The sequence below is a fragment of the Culex pipiens genome, chromosome 1 (assembly GCF_016801865.2).
Source record: "Culex pipiens pallens isolate TS chromosome 1, TS_CPP_V2, whole genome shotgun sequence".
In the NCBI taxonomy this organism is placed as follows: domain Eukaryota; kingdom Metazoa; phylum Arthropoda; class Insecta; order Diptera; family Culicidae; genus Culex; species Culex pipiens.
In genome coordinates, this window is record NC_068937.1 from 132,096,506 (window position 1) to 132,118,896 (window position 22,391).

The 22,391-nt window shown below is 34.5% G+C and overlaps 1 protein-coding gene across 1 annotated transcript in view; it reads left to right on the forward strand.

The window, feature by feature from the left end:
- Window positions 1-14,593: 14,593 nt before the first annotated feature.
- Window positions 14,594-22,391, forward strand: part of LOC120432140 (uncharacterized) — a 500,008-nt gene continuing 492,210 nt past the window's right edge. Inside the window, exon 1 of the mRNA XM_039597273.2 lies at window positions 14,594-14,722. The gene's annotated coding sequence lies outside the window, so the exon portion shown is untranslated. The remainder of the gene's footprint in view (window positions 14,723-22,391) is intronic.

Consider the following 22,391-nt stretch of genomic DNA (forward strand, 5'->3'; position numbering starts at 1 on the left):
CGCGGAAGAGTTTGGGCTCGTCTTCATTTCTTCGGCATTTTCTATGTTTTTCAAAGCTCGCTCTCGCGCCACGATCGCGCGCGCGACCGCTCACTCTTTCTCCCAACCCGAACAACACCCAGCGCATCCGCGGCCAAGGATTTCCGTGCGCGGCGGAGAAAGAGTGACCTTGATCGTGAAATGCTCTCTCGACAACCTCGGCGGCGCGATCAAGTTCAGCGTGAGCGGAAGCACCGCACAAAGCGGAACGCGGAAAAATCTCACCATCGCTCGCTCTCTCGCGAGAGTCCCGCGCTCGGCAATGTTCGTCGATCGCGTCGTCGTCGTCGTCGTCGTCGGAGAGTGTCCCATTTCGGGTAAACCTTGACACGTTCTTGTCACGACACGCAGCGCAGTCGGAATTCGAGCGCGAGAGAAAATTAAATCAGTGTAAGTACTTTAACCTTTTCCGGTCGTGCCCTTGCTGGACGGGGTGGGAGGAGGGAGGAGAAGGTGGTAGACCGTGAGTGACCCTTTCCTTTTGGGCAATCGGTTCCAGCGCGATCAATGACAGCTGCTTTTCGGTACATTTCCAGAAGGGAAGAACCGTTGGTTTTATTTTTCTTTTACTGGGCTGAGTCTGTGTTGCGAGTGCGTGACTGCATTTTGGAATTTCGGGGCCGTTTTGGGCCCCTCCGCATGGTTATTCATCGGGGTGAACTGATTAAACGATTTTAATTACACCGATCGTTGGTCGGTTTAATTTGGACGGGCTTTTATTTCTTGGGAACATTTAACGCGATGTGGTTTATAATTGGAGCTGATTTCATGTATTTGAGTAATTTCATTCCAACAGGTGGTAATAATCTGGAGAAATGGTATTTGTTGTTTTGTTTGTAAAAGTTCAATAATTATATGCATTTGATTGTTTTTGGTTAGTGAGAATTTTGAATTGTTTGATGTGGGTAGCTTTCTTTCAAAAAATCAGAGGAAAAAAACAAAAGCCTTAACAAAAATTTTGAAGGAAAGAAACGTGAACAGAACTTCTTAGAATACATTGTTAAACGTTTGTTTTTGCATAATAATTTAGCCTTTTACATATTTTGAAATCAGCCCAGAGATCGGAAATAGCATTTTTTTTGCAACGCTACGTAAAAAATCATTTTTGTTTTGTGAAACTTGGAATTTAATAAAAAACTATGCTTGAAATTTGTTTTTAAATTTCAAATATATAAAAAAGGTATGGCAAAACATTTTTTCCCACGATTTTTTTTTATCAATGCTTAGATATTTTGAGAACTAATGGTTGCAAAACAACAGGACTAGGGTAAAATGCTTTAAAAAAAACTTTTTTTCATTTAAATTGTGAAAACTTGGTTGGTCGTCTTAACTTTTATCTATATTTAATTTTGTTTTGCTTCCCTCGACTTTTGTCAGAGTCGACAAACGTTAACTTGACATAAACTTCAATAAATATTTTTGCAACGGACTAAGGTCAATTCAAATTTGAATAACATTTGTATCTTCCTTCTTCGTGATTTTCTTGAAAAATAAACGGTCACTCGATTTTTAACTGTTTAGAATACATTATAAAATGTTTTTTTCAATATTAAAAAAATGGGGCAGATTTAAGCTTTTTTAATTCATTGTATTTTGAAGGCCTCGGAATAATTTCACTTCGGATAATGGAAACTTCGGATAATCAAATCACGACAAATTTTTTTTTCGCCGCCTTATTTTTGATTGTCGAGCTTAAGTTTGACCCCTAACTATGCTAAAGAGATTAACATTTTTTTAATCCATGATGGCGACCAATATGGCGGTGACGAAATATTGAAAAAATGCATTTTATTATTTAATAAGCAATCAACTATTAAAATTTGACTAAAATGGGGCCGCAGAACTCGAATCTGAAAAAAAAATTCTTGATTCGATTATCCGAAGTCCTATACAAACCTTCGGATAATCGAAACATCGGATAATCGAGTCTGGACTGTACACATTTTTGGCAGCTGGCCTGATATATGAATATTCTAAAATTTGTACCTTTGGCAAATCGAAAAGTTGTAGGTAATAAATAGTAACAAGGAAAAAAGTATTTTTCATAAGAAAGATACAATCTTCCAAAAGAACAACCATCTTATGCACATTTTATCACTAAAAGATATTTTTTTTAAAATTTTTATACCAAATAGCACTTGAGCAATTCTCTACCAAAACCGGAAATGGATTTTATTTGTATTTTTTGATTTGGCTCAAACTTTGTGGGGGCCTTCCCTATGACCAAATAAGCTATTTTGCGTCATTGGTTCACTCATACAAGTCTCCATACAATTTTGGCTGCTGTCCATACAAAAATGGTATGTAAATATTCAAACAGCTGTAACTTTTGAGTGAATTTTCTGATCAATTTGGTGTCTTTGGCAAAGTTGTAGGTATTGTTGAGGACTTTTGAGAAAAAATAGGTACACGGAAAAAAAATTGCAGATTTTTTAATCAACTTTTTTTTCACTAAAACTCAATTTCCCAAAATACGTATTTTATTATTTTTTAATGCAAAATTGAATTTGCAATCGAAAAGTACTTTACAGATTTTTTGATAAAGAGCTCCGTTTTCAAGATATAGCCACCGAAAGTTTGATTTTACCGAAATATTTGCAGTTTTACAATTTTTAAAAATAGTGATTATGAGTCACCATTTCTAAAAATATTTTTTTTGAAGAGTCCAGAAAATTTGCTATAAAATTGTCTAAGAGACATTGAAGATTGGACATCGGGTTGCTGAGATAGAGCCGCTTTAAGAAAAAGAAACACGAAAATTGAAGTTTTCTAAATCTCACCAAAACAACCCACCTTTTTCTAATGATGATATCTCAGCAACTAATGGTCCGATTTTCAATGTTAAAATATGAAACATTTGTGAAATTTTTCGATCTTTTTGAAAAAAATATTTTGAAAATTTTTAGATCAATACTAACATTTCAAAATGGCGTAATATTCCATGTTCAGCCCTTTTAAAATGTTAGTCTTGATTTATTTTTTTAGCAAATTTTCTGAACTTTTCAAAAAAAAAAATTTTAGAAATGGTCACTCACGGTCACTATTTTTAAAAATCGAAAAACTGCAAATATTTCGCTAAAATCAAACTTTCGGTGGCTATATCTTGAAAACGGAGCTTTTTATCAAAAAATCTGTATATTACTTTTCGATTGCAAATTCAATTTTGCATTAGAAAATAATTTCAAACTTGTTTTTGAATGAAACTTCGATTTTTTCCAAAAATCACTATATTTTCAAAAATTCATTACTTGGCGGCAGATTTTTTGACCATATTTCTCTATAGCTCAAAAGTTGCGGATTTTTGTCCCCTAAAACATATCTAAAAATCTCGAAAATCAAAAAATACGTGTTTTGGGAAATTGAGTTTTAGTGAAAAAAAAGTTGATTAAAAAATCTGCCAATTTTTTTTTCCGGTACCTATTTTTTTTCTCAAAAGTCCTCAACAATACCTACTGAATATTTACATACCATTTTTGTATGGACAGCAGCCAAAATTGTATGGAGACTTGTATGGGTGAACCAATGACGCAAAATAGCTTATTTGGTCATAGGGACGGCCCCCACAAAGTTTGAGTCAAATAAAAAAATACAAATAATAAAAATGGTCAAAATCGGCCGATTTCGTAGAGAGTTGCTTACTTGAGAAGTAAATTAGAAAAATCTGTTTTTATTTTTTTAATATAAAACGTGTTATTGTTAGTAAGTGTTTAAAAAAACAATATTTTTAAGCAATAAAATCAAAGCTTAATATTTTAAAATGAACTACAAAACAAAAAAAAATCATAGTAATCATAGTAATATTACACATATTTTATGTCAGAAAAAAAATAATTTTATCTCTGAAAATGTGTAATTTTACCGCTTTTCTGGTGGTGCCACTTTTTCAGTCTAAATTGAGGTAAAATTACAATATTAGAGAGGTAATATTCAACCTTCCAAATTTACAGTTATGGCCACTTAATTTAAGGATAATTCACCAAATAATATGGGTCTCGTGGCGCAGGGGTAGCGGCTTCGGCTGCCGATCCCGATGATGCTATGAGACGCGGGTTCGATTCCCGCCTTATCCACTGAGCTTCTATCGGATGGTGAAGTAAAACGTCGGTCCCGGTTTCTCCTGTCTCGTCAGAGGCGCTGGAGCAGAAATCCCACGTTAGAGGAAAACCATGCCCCGGGGGGCGTAGTGCCAATAGTTTCGTTTTTCACCAAATATCAAAAACCATGTGAAAAAAAACCTTTTCAAACATAAAATACGAGTAATTTTTTAGGCACTCAATTTTAAAATGTTATAAATAGAATCGTGAACATTTTTGATATGTTGGCATTTTTACATATTTTATGTCAGAAAAAAAGTGTTATTTTTCCACTGAAAATGTGTAATTTTATCACTTTTATGCAGTATTGCCACTTTTTCAGTCTAATTTGAGGTAAAACTATGTATTTCTCAAACATTTTTTTTTTGAGGAAATAGGGGAACTATACCCTTTTTCAGCCTATTTCTATTATCGGCCTATAAGCACTTTTATCATGAATTACAGCTTTCATAAGGTATTGTTGACTGTTCCAAAATAATAAATAGCTCAAATAAAAGTGAGCAAGCAACTCTCCATTGTTGTTACATCTGAAAATGTTGATTTAATAGCAGGAAACGGCAAAAGTGATGAGAATTGGTCGAACGGCTTAGAGTGATTAAAATGGGTATATTTTCCCTATCACAAAATTTTACAGTTGGTTTAATTCTAAATATTGAAAACAGGATTATTAGTTTCGAATTCAGCTTCCTAAAAAGACTCGACTCCACAGGACTGGTTTTTGAGGCATCGGTATGGAAAGTTAAGAGCTATTATTCAAAAAAAGATCTTTTGGTTTTGACAAAACTCAGCAGAGTGATATTTTGTTGGACAAATTTGTGCCAAATTAGCCACTAAATCAATTCTATAGGTTGCTAATAGTTTCATTTGCTTCCTCCCAAAATTACACCGCAAAACATACCGTTGAACCGTTATTCGGAGACTCTTCTCCCCAACTAAAGAAGAAAAAAAAACCCTTTTACTTAATACTGCTCTGCGGCAACCATTACGCAAGATGAATTGGTGCTTTCCAGGCGACGACGACGGCGACCTCCAATGATGCCGCCGACGCCGCGCTCTTTTTTTTTGGACACATTTCCACATCCAGTGTGAGGTATCTGCCGTCGATCTTGTTATTCGCCGTAATTGATCAAAAGGCTGGACATCATCACAGCCATCACGACGGAGGATCGATTACGAGTCCCGCCCTATAACCTCTCTCTCTCTCTCTTTCTCTCGCTGACAACATCTGATCTGACGTGGCCGAAGGGTCCGAACATTGATGCTTAATTACTGTTCTCTCGAAACAAATCTGGATGATGTTCCCGATGCGATCTGGGAAGCATTAATAAGTTGTACCACGAGGGAGTTTTTACGAGGCATCACGTGCCGGCGTCCCTCGATCCCTAGAATCCCTTCAAGGGTCGGCGGCATTCCGCGCACAGCCAAGCGGATTCCTTTTGATGGATTGTGTATTTATAGAACCTCCAGCAAATCGCTTTGGCCAAGTCGCGGAAAGCTGCAGTGTCATCGTTCAAACATGAATTAGATGTAAATTCACGTGATTAATCGGTCCAGTGAAGAGACGATGAGGTGGAAACAGAAGTCAGCCGGGGAGTCCGGCTGGAGAAAGAGAGCGCCGAGTGAGGATGACGCAGGCCATTACGTGATACACAATGATCTTTCATCGAAGAAACGGCGGCGGCTCAAGTTGGGGGCGGGACTCGGGTCTGGCCAGGTTGAAATCGATCGCTAATGGGAAAATAATCTGTGTGTTTAGCCGCGCTGAGGTAATGCCGAGATCGCGGTCCTAATTGAAAACAATCAATTTACGTTTGTTTGAACACATGTGGACGAAGGGAGCTTCTGGAGTTGGAATGTGGCATAGAATTTTTTGTGAACATGTAAAAACTGATTTTACATGACATCTATCAGATGTAAATTTGATGGAATTGAATTTGAAATTCATTCAACATTTTAACATTATATGGTTCCAATGTTGCAAAAAGAGGAAACACAGCGTTTTGTTTGTTGATTTACTTAGCCAACCATGTGAAAGCCCCCCACTGTACGACATCCCGTCCCGTTTTGTGATGGTTGTGTTCCGGAACCGTTTGAGCTATGTCTCCTCCATCACAAGTCAAGTTTCCGAAAACACCGTCAAAAGCATAACGGCTAAACAGCACACAACTCGACTCGAGAGCATAATAAATCACCCCTCCCGCTCAAAAAACTGCGCCGAAGGGGGAAGTCACCGCCGAAAGTCAATAATTACTATGCAAAATACCCAAATTAACGCCAAATTTATTGCCCGGTCAAATGACCACCGTGTGACACTCGCTACCACCCAACTGAGCAAGCAGGGAGCCACGAAAATCCGACGAAGATTGAAAGAGAATTGACATCCGGATTTTCTGCGTCGCGCAATAAAATGACACTGTAGACGTTGTGGAACTTTTTCTACGATTTTATAGCAGGTATTTTGCGCTAAAACATCGTCTTTTTGTTTTTTTCTTTCAAAATCTGAAAATAATCACACTGTCTTAAATCATAAAAACAACCCCAAAATAATAGGCATGTTATAAAGAACCTTCTGCTGAATAAAATGTTTGATCAAGAGTTTTTCTCATGTGATTTAGGGCAGATGTTCCACTTTTTTTTTGTAACTGAGGAGCGGCCGTGGCTGACTGGTTACGGCGTTCGCTTTGTAAGCGAATGGTCCTGGGTTCGATTCCCATCTGCTCCCAACGAGAAAGTATAGGAAATATAAATCTTGAAACTCTGAACGGGTACGAAAAATCAAAGTCGTTCGAGTCGGGGTTCGATCCCCCGTCCTTTGGATTGGTAAGCAAAAATGCTAACCACTAGGCCATCGCGACTTGGTAGGCTATGGCTGGAATAAGGAATACTGTTACTGTTACTATATACGCGCTGGGTCCTTGTCCATTTGACAAGGGTTCGGAAGTTCTAAATAACGTTTGAATCCGATTGGTGCAAACGTTCTTCAGGGCGGGGCTTGTCGACAAAGCTGAAGTACCTCGCGCTCGGCTAGCCAGCGTAGAAATGGGTCACCGAAGCTCGGCAGAGCTAACACCTTCCAAATACCTATGCGAGTTATTTGCATGTATAGAATGTAGATCTAAAAATACATGGAAACAACTCAATTTGTAAGAAGCGACCGCGTGGTCCCGTTTGGTTTGTTGCACACACACACACACATGTTCCACTTTTTTTTGTAACTTAGGCCATTACAAAATTTATTTCAAGGTATTCTCTTCATAATTTTTCCAAAAATTCAGGGGGGGAAAAATTATAATTGACTAAAATTGATTCGATTATCCAAAGCCTCGCTTATCTTAAGGTCTTCGGATAATCGAAGGCCTTCGTATAATCGAATAAAGAACAACATCGTGTTTTTTTTTAATTTTCCTATTTTTAACATCAAATTAGAGTTCTGCGATAACATTTTTGTCAAATTTGTTTGTTTGATTGTCTTTAATATTACCACATGCATTTTCTTAATGTTAAATACTTCTAGTATTGGAAGTACCAAATACATAACAAATATTTAAGATACTAAAAATATAAAAAAATATAAAAAAATATAAGATATATTATAAATACAAAAAAAAACTAAAAAAACTAGAAATACTCAAAAATCTAATATGAGTCATTAGCTCCCGATACTTAAAATTCTCAAAATGCTCAAAATACTTAAAATCTGGAGTTTTTTTTTGAAAAGGTCCAATAAACCAAATTTTCAGTTTTTGCTTTTTGGGTGTTTTTCAACTCCCCTGACTCAAGGCGGTTTCAAAAAAACCCAAAAAGCAAAAACTGGAAATTTAGTTTATTAGACCTTTTCAAAAAAAACTTCAGAAGCACTTAATATTATTTAAATACATAAAATATTTAGAATACTTAAAGTACAAATTCTTCAAACAATAAATTCTTAAAATTCTTGCAAATTCTCAAAAATGCTCAAAAATTCTTAAAATTCTTAAAATTCTTAAAATTCTTAAAATTCTTAAAATTCTTAAAATTCTTAAAATTCTTAAAATTCTTAAAATTCTTAAAATTCTTAAAATTCTTAAAATTCTTAAAATTCTTAAAATTCTTAAAATTCTTAAAATTCTTAAAATTCTTAAAATTCTTAAAATTCTTAAAATTCTTAAAATTCTTAAAATTCTTAAAATTCTTAAAATTCTTAAAATTCTTAAAATTCTTAAAATTCTTAAAATTCTTAAAATTCTTAAAAGTCTTAAAATTCTTAAAATTCTTAAAATTCTTAAAATTCTTAAAATTCTTAAAATTCTTAAAATTTTTAAAATTCTTAAAATTCTTAAAATTCTTAAAATTCTTAAAATTCTTAAAATTCTTAAAATTCTTAAAATTCTTAAAATTCTTAAAATTCTTAAAATTCTTAAAATTCTTAAAATTCTTAAAATTCTAAAAATTCTAAAAATTCTAAAAATTCTAAAAATTCTAAAAATTCTAAAAATTCTAAAAATTCATAAAATTTTTAAAATTCTTAAAATTCTTAAAATTCTTAAAATTCTTAAAATTCTTAAAATTATTAAAATTCTTAAAATTCTAAAAATTTTAAAATTCTTAAAATTCTTAAAATTTTTAAATTTCTTAAAATTCTTAAAATTCTTAAAATTCTTAAAATTCTTAAAATTCTTGAAATTCTTAAAATTCTTAAAATTTTTAAATTTTTTAAAATTCTTACAAATTCTTACAAATTCTTAAAAAATCTTGAAATTCTAAAAATTCCTAAAATTCTTAAAATTCTTAAAATTCTAAAAATTCTTAAAATTCTTAAAATTCTTAAAATTCTTAAAATTCTTAAAATTCTTAAAATTCTTAAAATTCTTAAAATTCTTAAAATTCTTAAAATTCTTAAAATTCTTAAAATTCTTAAAATTCTTAAAATTCTTAAAATTCTTAAAATTCTTAAAATTCTTAAAATTCTTAAAATTCTTAAAATTCTTAAAATTCTTAAAATTCATAAAATTCTTAAAATTCTTAAAATTCTTAAAATTCTTAAAATTCTTAAAATTCTTAAAATTCTTAAAATTCTTAAAATTCTTAAAATTCTTAAAATTCTTAAAATTCTTAAAATTCTTAAAATTCTTAAAATTCTTAAAATTCTTAAAATTCTTAAAATTCTTAAAATTCTTAAAATTCTTAAAATTCTTAAAATTCTTAAAATTCTTAAAATTCTTAAAATTCTTAAAATTCTAAAAATTCTTAAAATTCTTAAAATTCTTAAAATTCTTAAAATTCTTAAAATTCTTAAAATTCTTAAAATTCTTAAAATTCTTAAAATTCTTAAAATTCTTAAAATTCTTAAAATTCTTAAAATTCTTAAAATTCTTAAAATTCTTAAAATTCTTAAAATTCTTAAAATTCTTAAAATTCTAAAAATTCTTAAAATTCTTAAAATTCTTAAAATTCTTAAAATTCTTAAAATTCTTAAAATTCTTAAAATTCTTAAAATTCTTAAAATTCTTAAAATTGTTAAAATTGTTAAAATTGTTAAAATTGTTAAAATTGTTAAAATTGTTAAAATTGTTAAAATTCTTAAAATTCTTAAAATTCATAAATTCTTTAAATTCTTGAAATTCTTATAATTCTTAAAATTCTTAAAATTCTTAAAAGTTCTTAAAATTCTTAAAATTCTTAAAATTCTTAAAATTCTTAAAATACTTAAAATACTTAAAATACTCAAAATACTTAAAATACTTAAAATACTTAAAATACTTAAAATACTTAAAATACTTAAAATACTTAAAATACTTAAAATACTTAAAATACTTAAAATACTTAAAATACTTAAAATACTTAAAATACTTAAAATATTTAAAATACTTAAAATACTTAAAATACTTAAAATACTTAAAATACTTAAAATACTTAAAATACTTAAAATACTTAAAATACTTAAAATACTTAAAATACTTAAAATACTTAAAATACTTAAAATACTTAAAATACTTAAAATACTTAAAATACTTAAAATACTTAAAATACTTAAAATACTTAAAATACTTAAAATACTTAAAATACTTAAAATACTTAAAATACTTAAAATACTTAAAATACTTAAAATACTTAAAATACTTAAAATACTTAAAATACTTAAAATACTTAAAATACTTAAAATACTTAAAATACTTAAAATACTTAAAATACTTAAAATACTTAAAATACTTAAAATACTTAAAATACTTAAAATACTTAAAATACTTAAAATACTTAAAATACTTAAAACACTTGAAATACTTCTTATGCTTCAAATACTTAAAAAACTTAAAATACTTAAAATACTTAAAATACTTAAAATACATAAAATACTTAAAATACTTAAAATACTTAAAAAACTTAAAATACTTAAAATATTTAAAATACTTAAAATACTTAAAATACTTCTTATGCTTCAAATACTTAAAATACTTAAAATACTTAAAATACTTAAAATACTTAAAATACTTAAAATACTTAAAATACTTAAAATACTTAAAATACTTAAAATACTAAAAATACTTAAAATACTTAAAATACTTAAAATACTTAAAATACTTAAAATACTTAAAATACTTAAAATACTTCTTATGCTTCAAATACTTCAAATACTAAAAATACTTCAAATACTTCAAATACTTCAAATACTTCAAATACTTCAAATACTTCAAATACTTCAAATACTTCAAATACTTCAAATACTTCAAATACTTCAAATACTTCAAATACTTCAAATACTTCAAATACTTCAAATACTTCAAATACTTCAAATACTTCAAATACTTCAAATACTTCAAATACTTCAAATACTTCAAATACTTGAAATACTTGAATTACTTGAAATTTTGAAATACTTGAAATATTTGAAATATGAAATGAAATGAAATGAAAATTTACTCTAGATATACAATTTTTAAACAATTAAATATCTTATGAGTTGAAATCAAATACATAATAAATGCAAACATTTCAAGCACTTTCAACATTTTAACAACACACTTTATGGAACGATTTTTTGTTCTCGAACTGAGAATCTGAAAGAATAGAAGAATGCTGTCAAGTCTTGCACTAAAAATTTGTTAAAAATACCAGCATTCTCTAAAGGTCGTTTGGGCTGTCAGTTTCAATTACCAGCATCAATGTTTGTTATTTGTTTATGTTTCTTTATTGTACAGTTAAATTAAGCATGTGGCCAACCATTTAATTTTAGCAATTTAAGCCATTTTATTCGGATTTTTTTAACTTTAGAAAAATACTTTTTACCGAGTTGTTACTTGAGTGAAACTTTGTTTTTTTAATGACTGGATCGTCCATACAAGTCTCCATACAAAAATACTGTTAAGGTAAAACTTAAACCTTGACAAAAGGATCATTTGACCGATTTGGAGTTTTCTGCAAAGTTGTAGATCATGAAAATGTTTCAAAGGTCAACTTAAAAAATGCTTATTTTTTACTGTTTGAAATGTTTTGTGGACTTTTGAGCTTTACTTCGAGATAGACCATGTTATAATGTTTGATTAAAATAAAAGGATTTTCAAAAAGCAACAAAAATACACTTAACCAATATTCCGCAGCCCATTTTGAGATGTTAAATCGGACTTTTAAACAAAACAAGCTCTTGTGAAATTTTGATAGCGTGAATCGTCACTTTTGATTTGAAAGGACTTGCTTTCAAAAATTGCAAAAAAAAAAAATCATCCTTTTTCAACTCCAAATCCCTCATTCAAAATCTATCTGTTTCACTTTCAAGCTTTGTCTTGGTTACTCGACCTCAAGAGAGCGGCCTCTAGACCCTAAAGTTCATTTCCTTCGCTTTCGTACGGACACACGGGACTGCGGTAAAATATCCGCGTGTCCAGCAAACTTGACCCGTGTGGTGGCGGCCTCACGGATATACGAAAAACACCGTTAAACACTGACCGACCGGCCACTCTACGCAGTGGGCCAGGCCTCTTTGAGGGATCAATCAAAAAACGACTAAAAGGAAGGAGAGCTTGGATAGGGTCCATTAAAGATTTGGCCGGTAGGGACCCCGGAGGTACCTCGAAAATCTCATCCACTCAACAACAATGGGTCTGCGCTGGAGATTGACAAAAGAAGTCCGGAGCGTACAGGGCGCGCGCTCGGGGATCGCTCTATTAGTCCGAAAGGGTACACAAATTATAGGGTTTTCGTGGACGTACGCTTTCGCGGAGTATTGTTCCTGGCCACGGTCCTGGTTCGGATCTTTCTATGGAGAGTGCGTTCGATATGAATAGCAATAATTCGTCCGCCAAGGCTGCTGATTTAGTTATAATGATCAGCTCGTTGTGTCCGTTGATACATATTGGTTTTAAAAGCACCCCGCGCTTCTTGCTTGACCTTCTCCCTGGCGTCTCGCTTCACGTCTAAATTAATAGATGATTTCGTATCAGAGGACGGCGAGAGGCCGGCTCAACGGCTTTACAATTGGGTTGGCCACCAGCAGCCTCGGGGTGAAACGCCACACGATGACCTTTTGTGGGCCCAGGGGTCCATTTCCAAAGTGCAACTTTTCACATATTATTGTCTGCGGGTGGAATTTTGATGGGTGGGGTTCCGAAAATCACTTTCTAAGCGAATGCAAATCAAAACTGACGTTTTGTACGGTTCGGATTCGAAAGGATTCCGGCTCTAAACGGGACAAAACGAACGCGGGCGTCGGAAATCGAGATAAAGTGTGCCGTTCAGGGCACGTAGTAATTATGTGCCGGTGGGTAGGTGATTTGGCTATTTTGGGAATTTAACACTGACAATTTGTGGGAGAAAACGTCGAGGAATGCGGATTGAGTGCATTTTGCGCCTCAGCAAAATTTCACGAATTAAAAGCGATAGAACTCGTGATCGCCAGTTCGAATCCCAAGATTTTTTTAGATGTCGTTCTAAATATTAAGGATGGACCAAATCTCAATCTTCGATAAAATCAAATCCTAAATCCTCAAATTGATCAAAAGCCAAAAATATCCAGTTCCATTTCAAACTTGTCCTCCCAGTGTTGCAAAAACTCACTTCAAATAAAGCTGCAAAAAAAGTGTTACCAAACCGTTCGTGGAACCCCGCGCAAACTATATTATTTAAGTCAAATTATTAAACAATTACGGCCCCATCGGAGAAATCTGCATCGGTTTTGGCACCACCAGGAGTCGTCATCGTGCAATTACCTCTATTTGAGCCCGGGGCCATAACCAGCCACTCCTCGCGCCGGTCGATCGTCGATCATCGATCGCGCGCGTATTACTCATTTCAAAGAGCGGAAGATCCACCAAATTCCGCACGCCACATACGATGATCCGCGCCGCCGGTGTGGTCAGGAATAATTCACGATGATCTTTTTTTCAATTCGGTTTTATTGGTGAATAATCAAGATACAATCAGTTCTTTTGCAGTTCATAACAGAGTTTTGGAGTTCCTTTCAGCTGTGTGTTGCACCATAATCCATTTTGGAACAATTATTTCTATAACTATGGCACTAACAAGAGCAAGAAAAATTAAAAAAAAAAAAACTTGCTAAAATTGCAAAGGAAAGGGGAAAGAAAGAGAAAAAGCTTATAACTACATCACAGTATTTAATCCTTTGTAGATGTGCTTGATCATCAGCTCCCCAAGGGCTAGAAATTGCTCCGCCTTGTTACGGCAGGTCCGAAACCTCGACATCATCTCCCCCGCAAGAGCAAAGAACTCTGGCAGGGTGAAGAGATCTTCCCCGGTGACTTCTTGCTGGGCCGCATTGCCGCTACCGGCAGCGACCACGCTGGCGAACGATCGCCCCCAGCCAGGGGGGAATGCTGAGTTGTCCGCGGGAACCGTACGCTGCCCAGCAGCCGGCACGGTTACGTTCGTACTTCGCTGAGGAGGGTGGGACGCTGCTGCTTTCTTCTTCCTCTTTTCCTGCTCCTCGAGGTAATTTTTTCGTGCACTGCATCCACGGTAGTTGCTGGTATGGTTACCTCCACAGTTGGCGCACTTGATGCGCGCCTTGGTTTGCTCTGCCTTGTCCCCCAGGTCCGCCTTGCACGGCAGTGCACACGCCTCAGAGAGGTGTGTTTCACCGCACTTCACACAGCGGGGCGGAAGGTTGCAGTTCCGCGAGCCGTGGCCGAATTTCTGGCAACGGTGGCATTGTGCTGCGTCCGACGGGTTCTTTGAGTAGAACCGCCAGTTTACCCAAAACCCGTCCAACGCCTTAGTTCGTCGCAGGTCTTGAATCTTGACGGTGCCGCGGTCGAAGTACAACAGGTACAGTATGTGTGTACCTGTGACTGTTGTCTTCCGCGAGAGGACTTTTATGTCACGCGGCGTTATTCCAGCACCCGAGAGGTCCTTCTTGAGGTCGGAGATCGGGCGGTCTTGGTACCCCTGCAAGACGACCTTAACGGCTGTCTTCTGCAGGGGGTCAAATGTGTAGAATTTGAAGTTTTTACCCTTCAATTTCTCCACAACCAGGTCGAAGTTCTTGTTGTCAAATGTGTAGACTTGCACTGACGACTTACCGATTTTCAGACAATATCCGAGGCCTTCCAGCAACTCGTCAATATCGTCCACCAACGTGTCCAAAACAAAAATTGGAGGTGGTCTACGTTCCTTTGGAGAATTGTTCGTTTTTGGCGTCGGCACTTTTTTCCGTGCACGACGATCGTCATCGTCGTCGTCGGTAGTGCTGCTACCGTCGGTGTTGTTGTTGTTGTTTTCTTCGTCGTCGCTCAGCATCTGGAACTCGTTCCTGATGGGAATGTTGGCGGATGTTGACGTGTTGGTCGTGGCACCGGAAGTACCGGAACGGGTTCGCACTGGTGATCTTGGAACATATCCGGGATGTAGCAACTTTTTGTCGATGCCTTCTGCGCTCACGCTCCCCTGCGCGATGGCGGTCGACACGGCGTTGGTTTGTTTACCTTTTTGCACACGGCCGGTAGACGAACTTCGCGGGTTTTTCGAGGCCGCACTCGAACTGCCACGGCCACGACCGGCCTTTGGCATGCTGCAGGAGCAAACTCGCGGGTAATCACGGTAATTTACGGCGAAAAAAATCGAAAAAACGATGGAGCACTGAGCACTTGACTGCTGCTTGCTCTCGTGCTTACACGGAGGTCGATTCACGATGATCTCCGTGAACCCAAACAGGCAATTTTCACCTCGTCGCCGTCATCGTTCGGGGAGGAGGAGTCCAAATCATCATGAAGAATGTGTGTACGTGGTGTGCAGTGACCACCTCCGTAGCACCAGTAGCAAAAGGGTCACTGGCCGCATGGGAATCATAACATGTCATCAATTAACGCAACGCGCGATAATTGTCAAATTTTCAGTAAAAAACTAACTTAATCCACATATGTGGTTGATGCCTTCCTCATTTTTAATATAAGTGATTTGCCAGCTATTTTTTTAGATCCAGAAAAATAAATACACAGATAAAACTTAAGTGGTCATAACTCGAGACAGGGTTGCCAGATCTTCAATGTTGTGGACTCGTTGGAAAGGTCTTTCGATTACCTTACCAACGGTGGGTTGGATGATGGATTCGGACATAATTTACATACATTTAAGTGAGATCCGGCTTCAAAAATGTATATAAATATCACTTAAGTGGTCATATCTCGAGACAGGATTGCCAGATTATCAATGTTGTGGACTCGTTGAAAAGGGTTTTTGATTACCTTACCAACGATGTGTCGGATGATGGATCCGGACATCGTTTACATGCATATAAATGAGATCCGGATATATGTGAAAACACACTTTTATACATAACTTTTGAACTAGTTATCGAAACTTCAAACAATTCAATAGCGATGTATGGGACCATGAACCAAGTCGAATGCAACCGGTTTCATCAAAATCGGTTCAGCCAATGCCGAGAAAACTCAGTGAGAATTTTGGTCACATACATACATACACACACACATACACACACACATACACACACACATACATACACACATACACACACACAGACATTTGTTCAGTTTTCGATTTTGAGTCGATATGTATACATGAAGGTGGGTCTTTGAGCTTTTAATAAAAAGTTCACTTTTAGAGCAGGATTATAGCCTTACCTCAGTGAGGAAGGCAAAACGGCGCACGAATTTGGCAAGCTCGCGGCAAGCACCGGACTTGGAACTTGCACTTCTCCGACGACGCGTGGTGAAATGCGCATTCGCCTCCAATTTCGTGAAATTTGATCGATCGTTTTGGCGATCGCTGCGCGATCATACTTATTTTATGATACGGCATTTGGTGCGGCGATCATGGCAGCGAGATTGCACACCGTTTAGCCGCGATGACCGCACAAAGTGGGAGTAGAAACGGCTGGCAGACAAAGCGCGGATCGTGAATTGCGCAACAATGGCAGCGCTTCTTATCATTTTTGTGTACTACTGCTAAAGTTCATTGATTTTTTGGCCTATAAAGTCACATTATGTTATATAAATGGCCGGAAATCATATTAAATGTCATCATATTATATACCGTTTAATAGGTAATCAATAGACCTTTCAAACCAGTCTAAAATATTGAAGATCTGGCAACCATATCTTGAGTAATGACTACTTAACTGATATTTATGATAGTTATATATAATTTTGAAGTCGGATCTCACTTATCTTAGCGATTTCTATTCCCCAATCCATCTTCTGACCCATCGATAATCGAAAGACCTTCCAAACGAGTCCATAAATTCGAAGATCTGGCAACCCTGTCTCAAGTTATGATCACTTAAATGATGTTTATGTTTTTGGTTTGCTAATTGAAAGACTTTTCCAACGAGTCCAAAAATTGAAGATCTGGCAACCCTGTTTCAAATTATGGCCACTTAATCGTATTTTTTTATCATATTTTTTTTAACCAGTTCTCTGTAAACTATGTCCGGATCCATCGTTGGTGAGGCAATTGAAAGACCTATCGTTGGATATGTAATTGAAAACCATCCAAACTTTTAAGGCTAGAATTTAATTGGTCTTAGTTGATTTAATACCTAAATCCTTGTTGTCTTTTTTGTTTACAATAAATTTATAATTCAGGTGGAAAATATTTCTGGATTTATTGTGTGATCCATATTTCATTAGGAGTGATGGAGGCACCAACCACGTAGGTGGATTTAGTAAGCATTAATTTTTATTAAAAAATAAGAGGGCAAAAAATGTATTGCTATAATTTTAAATTTCATTTCATTTCAAAAAAAGAATCGGTTGAAGACGAACAACTTTTGAAAATATTTGTTTCCGAAAAGTTCCAAAAATATTAATTTTTCTCAAGAATAAAATTGTTTGAATGAACAAAAGTTCAAAAAATATTATTATTTCTCATGAAACCAGTCATTAAACTGCTCATGTTTGAGGATTAGAAACATAACAATTTAGTTTGAAAGATGCAATATCTCACCAATATATTACAAATCACATCTTTTGTTCACTTTAGATCTTTTGTTCTCTTCCGACTAAATGTTTTCACTTGGCCTTTTGTCTTTTAATTTTTTGGGATACGAGTTTTTTTTCATTCCGAATTTTTGTTGCACACAATTTTAAAGCTATTACTTAACAATGGTTCTTTAATTTGAACTCAATTTTATCCTTTAAAATTTAGAAACTAAGCCTTTTTCATGACCATGACTTTTTCTAATCATCAAAGATACGTGAAAAAAAAATTGTATTACTTATTTTATCTCAAAAGTATCCTTTGCTGTAAGAATATAGCGAAAAATTCAATAATCTTTTTGAAAATTTCCACTTTTTTTTTGTGAAATAGAATTTAAAAAATCGGTGCACATTTAACCAAACTTTTTGCTCCATGATTTTGATACAAAATATTCAGTATCTTCAAAACTACGGGAACTAACAACAAAATTTTTTGATTCATCCTCTAAAATAGTGTCTACAAAAAAAATATAATAATTTGTTGGATTGGGTTCGTTATTTTGTTAAATTTGGAATAAGAAGACAGCAACTTTGCAACTTTGAACAATTCTTTACGATATCGGCCGATTTCGACAGCAATTCTTTACGATATCGGCCGATTTCGACCATTGTTATTTTTGTTTTTTTTTTATTTGGCTCAAACTTTGTAGGGGCCTTCCCTATGACCAAAGAAGCTATTTTGTGTCATTGGTTCACCCATACAAGTCTCCATACAATTTTGGCTGCTGTCCATTCAAAAATGGTACGTAAATATTCAAACAGCTGTAACTTTTGAGTGAATTTTGTGATCAATTTGGTGCCTTCGGCAAAGTTGTAGGTATTGTTGAGGACTATTGAGAAAAAAAGGTACACGGAAAAAAATTGCAGATTTTTTTTTTCAACTTTATTTTCACAAAAACTCAATTTCCCAAAATACGTTTTTTTTTCTATTTTCGAGATTTTTTTATATGTTTTAGGGGACAACAATCTGCAACTTTTCAAAATTTCATGCAAAAACAAACTTGACATTATTTTTTTTATGTAAAACTGAATTTGCAATCGAAAAGTACCTTGCCGATTTTTTTTTAAAAAGAGCTCCGTTTTCAAGATACACCGAAAGTTTAATTTTAGCGAAATATTTGCAGCATTTCGATTTTTAAAAATAAAGAAAAAGGAAAATTTAGGTTTCCTAATTCTCCCCCAAAGACCCACAATTTTCCAATGTCGATATATCAGCTACTAATTGTCCGATTTTCAATGTCGTGAAATTTTCCAATATTTTTTGGAAACAATATTTAGATTTTTTTAAATCAAGAGTGACATATCAAAAGAGCGTTATATTGAATGTTTTTTTCCCTTTTGAAATTTCATGTTTTAACATTGAAAATCGTACCATTAGTTGCTGAGATATCGACATTAGAAAATTGTGGGTTGTTTGGGGGAGACTTAGAAAACTTAAATATACCTGTTATTCTTTCTTTAAGCCGCTGTATCTCAGCAACCAGAGGTCCAGTCTTCAATGTCCTCAGACCAATTTATAGCAAATTTTCTGAACGTTTCAAAAAAGTATTTTTAGAAATGGTCACTCATGGTCACTATTTCAAAAAAATCGAAAAACTGCAAATATTTCGCTAAAATCAAACTTTTGGTGGCTATATCTCGAAAACGGAGCCCTTTTTCAAAAAATCTGTAGATTACTTTTCGATTGCAAATTCAATTTTACTTTTAAAAAATAAGTCAAATTTGTTTTTTCACGATATTTTGTTTTTTTTCAGAAAAAAACACTATTTTTTCAAAAAATCATAACTCGGTGGCAGATTTTTTGGCCATACTTTCTATGGCTCAAAAGTTGCAAGTTTTTGTTCCCTAAAACATATAAAAAAATCTCTGAAATCAAAAATAAACGTATTTTGTGAAATTGAGTTTATGTTAAAAAAAAGTTAGTATAAATCGACATTTTTCGGTAAAGTTACAGCTGTTATTTACGATGAATGTTTGCGTATCATTTTTGTATGTACAGCAGCCAAAATTGTATGGGTGAACCAATGAAACAAAATAGCTTCTTTGATCATAGGAAAGGACTCAAAAAATTTGAGTTAAATAAAAAAATACAAAAAAAAAAACATTTCCGCTTTTGGTAGAGAATGGCTCACATTGGCAGTTTGGTCCAGACACTGCAAACCGGCATGTCAAAGTTTGATACGACCTTTTCAAATATTAGGCTGGACTTTTTGCCCTGTGGTTGCTGTTTATATATTTTTTTAAATTTAATTTTAATAATATTCAGCTGAACGCGATGCTTAAACAGCCCAGAAAAAAAGTAATCTTCAAAAAACACTACAGACAAGGAAGGAGCACAACTTTTTTGCGGAAATCCAAAAACTTCAGACGATGTTATTGATCACCGTCGCGACGCCAAATCGCAAGCAACCAGCGCCCGTCCAAAATAGTAATTTGCAGCTGATCCGTCATTTTTGGTAGTCGTCGTGTTCGCACGTGAGGAGCCTCTGCCCCAACCCAAAACCAAACAACTACGAGCAGCTGCGCTTGTTTTTGTTGTTGTTTGTTGTGGAAGCTGGCGTTAATCAGCAGCGTCATCCGCGATCTCACTTTCATTCGGACAAATGAGTTTTTCATGGCGCAAATTAGCCGTGTGATTTGGGAAAATGATGAATGAAATTTCCCCTTCAACTATACGTGTGTGTGTGTGTGTGTAGATGATACACCCACCCCCGGTTGATTCGGCTGTGGCATGGCTCGGCGGAGTTGCAGCAGTCGCAACAGTTCACGGTGTGTTATGCAGTCAATCGTGGGTAAGCTTTGGATTTGAAGGGGTGTACAAAATTTTGTAAATTGGTGAAGACCATGAAAAAAATGATTGTGATTTTACTCGTTTCTTTTTCATGTGGGTACTGAATGGGTTTAAAATTATAAGAAAAGCTAATTTATTTAACTTATCATTTTAAGAGCTTATAAGTTTAGTTTGAGAGTTTGATATTTCAACCTTGATTTTGATATTACCAAAATATGTTTTCAAAAATCTCTTAAATTTTGTGTTTTGTTATACATTTCCTTCGAATTGTCAGACAAAAAAAACTACTCCAACTCTGATCACCCCTCGTCAACCTTCGCGTTCCCATCAGCCCAAAACCAATATCCGTCTCAGAGCTGCTCGCTCGCTCGAAAAGCTAGTTATGTGCGTTTGACCGTTAACGAGGAAAAGGTCGTGTGAAATGACTGACTCTCGTGTAGTTCACGGGAGAGGGCGGAGTCCACTTCGGCAACAACCACGGCTTGGATGTGTCGTGGTTTTTTTTGTCGTTTTCACCAACAAAAAAAAGACTCTTCCAAATCTTGGATATGCAATTATTTCCGTGCTCTGTTGTGGTTCCGTTTTTAATCAGAAAAGGGAAAAAAAGCGAAAGGAAAAGTTTTCGGAGATTTTTTTCGGATGGGCAAAAAATTCTGCCTTCATCGGAAGGTTCCGCCCTCGGAAGTGTTACGTATGCGTGTGTTGAAGGGTTTGGGGTATAGACGCATGGTAGGGTAAAATTAGCATATCTGACGAAATCACAGCAGAGCTTCACATGTGTGAGATAATTGAAATTCGATGAAACGTGGTGTTTCTTTACGGAAAAGCACTGTTGGAAATGTAAAATTATGTTTTCTTGAGTGTGATTTTTTTACGAAGACAGTATTTTTACAGTGCTTTTAAATTGCAAAAAAAATAAATAAATCCAAAACAAGGTATTTTTAAGCCTTTCTAGTTGTATCACTTTGTTAATTATGGACGCAATTGCACATATGTAGTTGTGATTGTGCATGTGTGTGGTCTCTTTGGGAGGTGGAGAAATAATTGGGTGAGCCGTAGAGAAAACAACTGCTCGGTGGAAATTGGATGATATTGTGCAGTTTATTTGTATCGATCTTTTTGTTTGCTTCAATTGCAGTCTGGTTGGCTGGCTGGCTGGCTGGCAGTGGTGATAATTATACTGGAAGTAAACGATTGCACTGTTTGCAGTGTGTAGATTTCTAATTTGCATGCAGCATTTATCGAAATTGGATTTCACTTGGCGTGCGTGCGTTTGTTGTGTGGGGACCATTTGTTGTTTGGATTATATATTTTTATTAGCTTAATCGCATTCGTTGAACTTTGCTGTTATCTTGTTTTATTTTTTATGGTTTTTTACCTTCAAAAAAATATTTCAAATCTAAGCAAGTGCCACAAAAATAAGCAATTGCTTTGTATTTTATTCTTGTTTTTTTGCATTGGCTGAAACTTGTAAATATTTTCTTAATTAATGAAAAAAATATTATATAAATCCAATAAATCTTCATCAAATTCGAACAGCTATTCTTACAAACATGTGAAATGGATTTTCCAAATTGCTATCTTGAGAAAGTTTTTTTTTCAAAAGGTAGGTATCTTGGAAAAAGTTGTTGACACAGTCCAGACTCGATTAACCGAAGTTTTCTTAAATTCCCAAAATCTCTGGACGTAATATTTGAACAAACCCCTAGAATTATGACGATTTTTAATGTCAAAAAATGAATCTTTGCCGAAAAATACCACTAACATAATCATTTTCAACTACTAAAATTCGAATTTGGTGGCATTAGGTCAAAAACTGACGCGAACTGAGATACGATAATTTGAAGATTTCAGGTTCAAAAAATTCTTTGGTCTTCAGGTTTGTCCTAGCCGCGTAGAGTGGTTCGAACGTTGCGTTGTTTTGACGATTTCCGAAAAATCTATTTTTTCAACATTTTTTTTGGTAAATAAAATTGGCAACTTTTCTTACTGTCAAAATGTCAAAATAATTTTTAGTTTAAAAAAGTGATTTTCTACTTATTT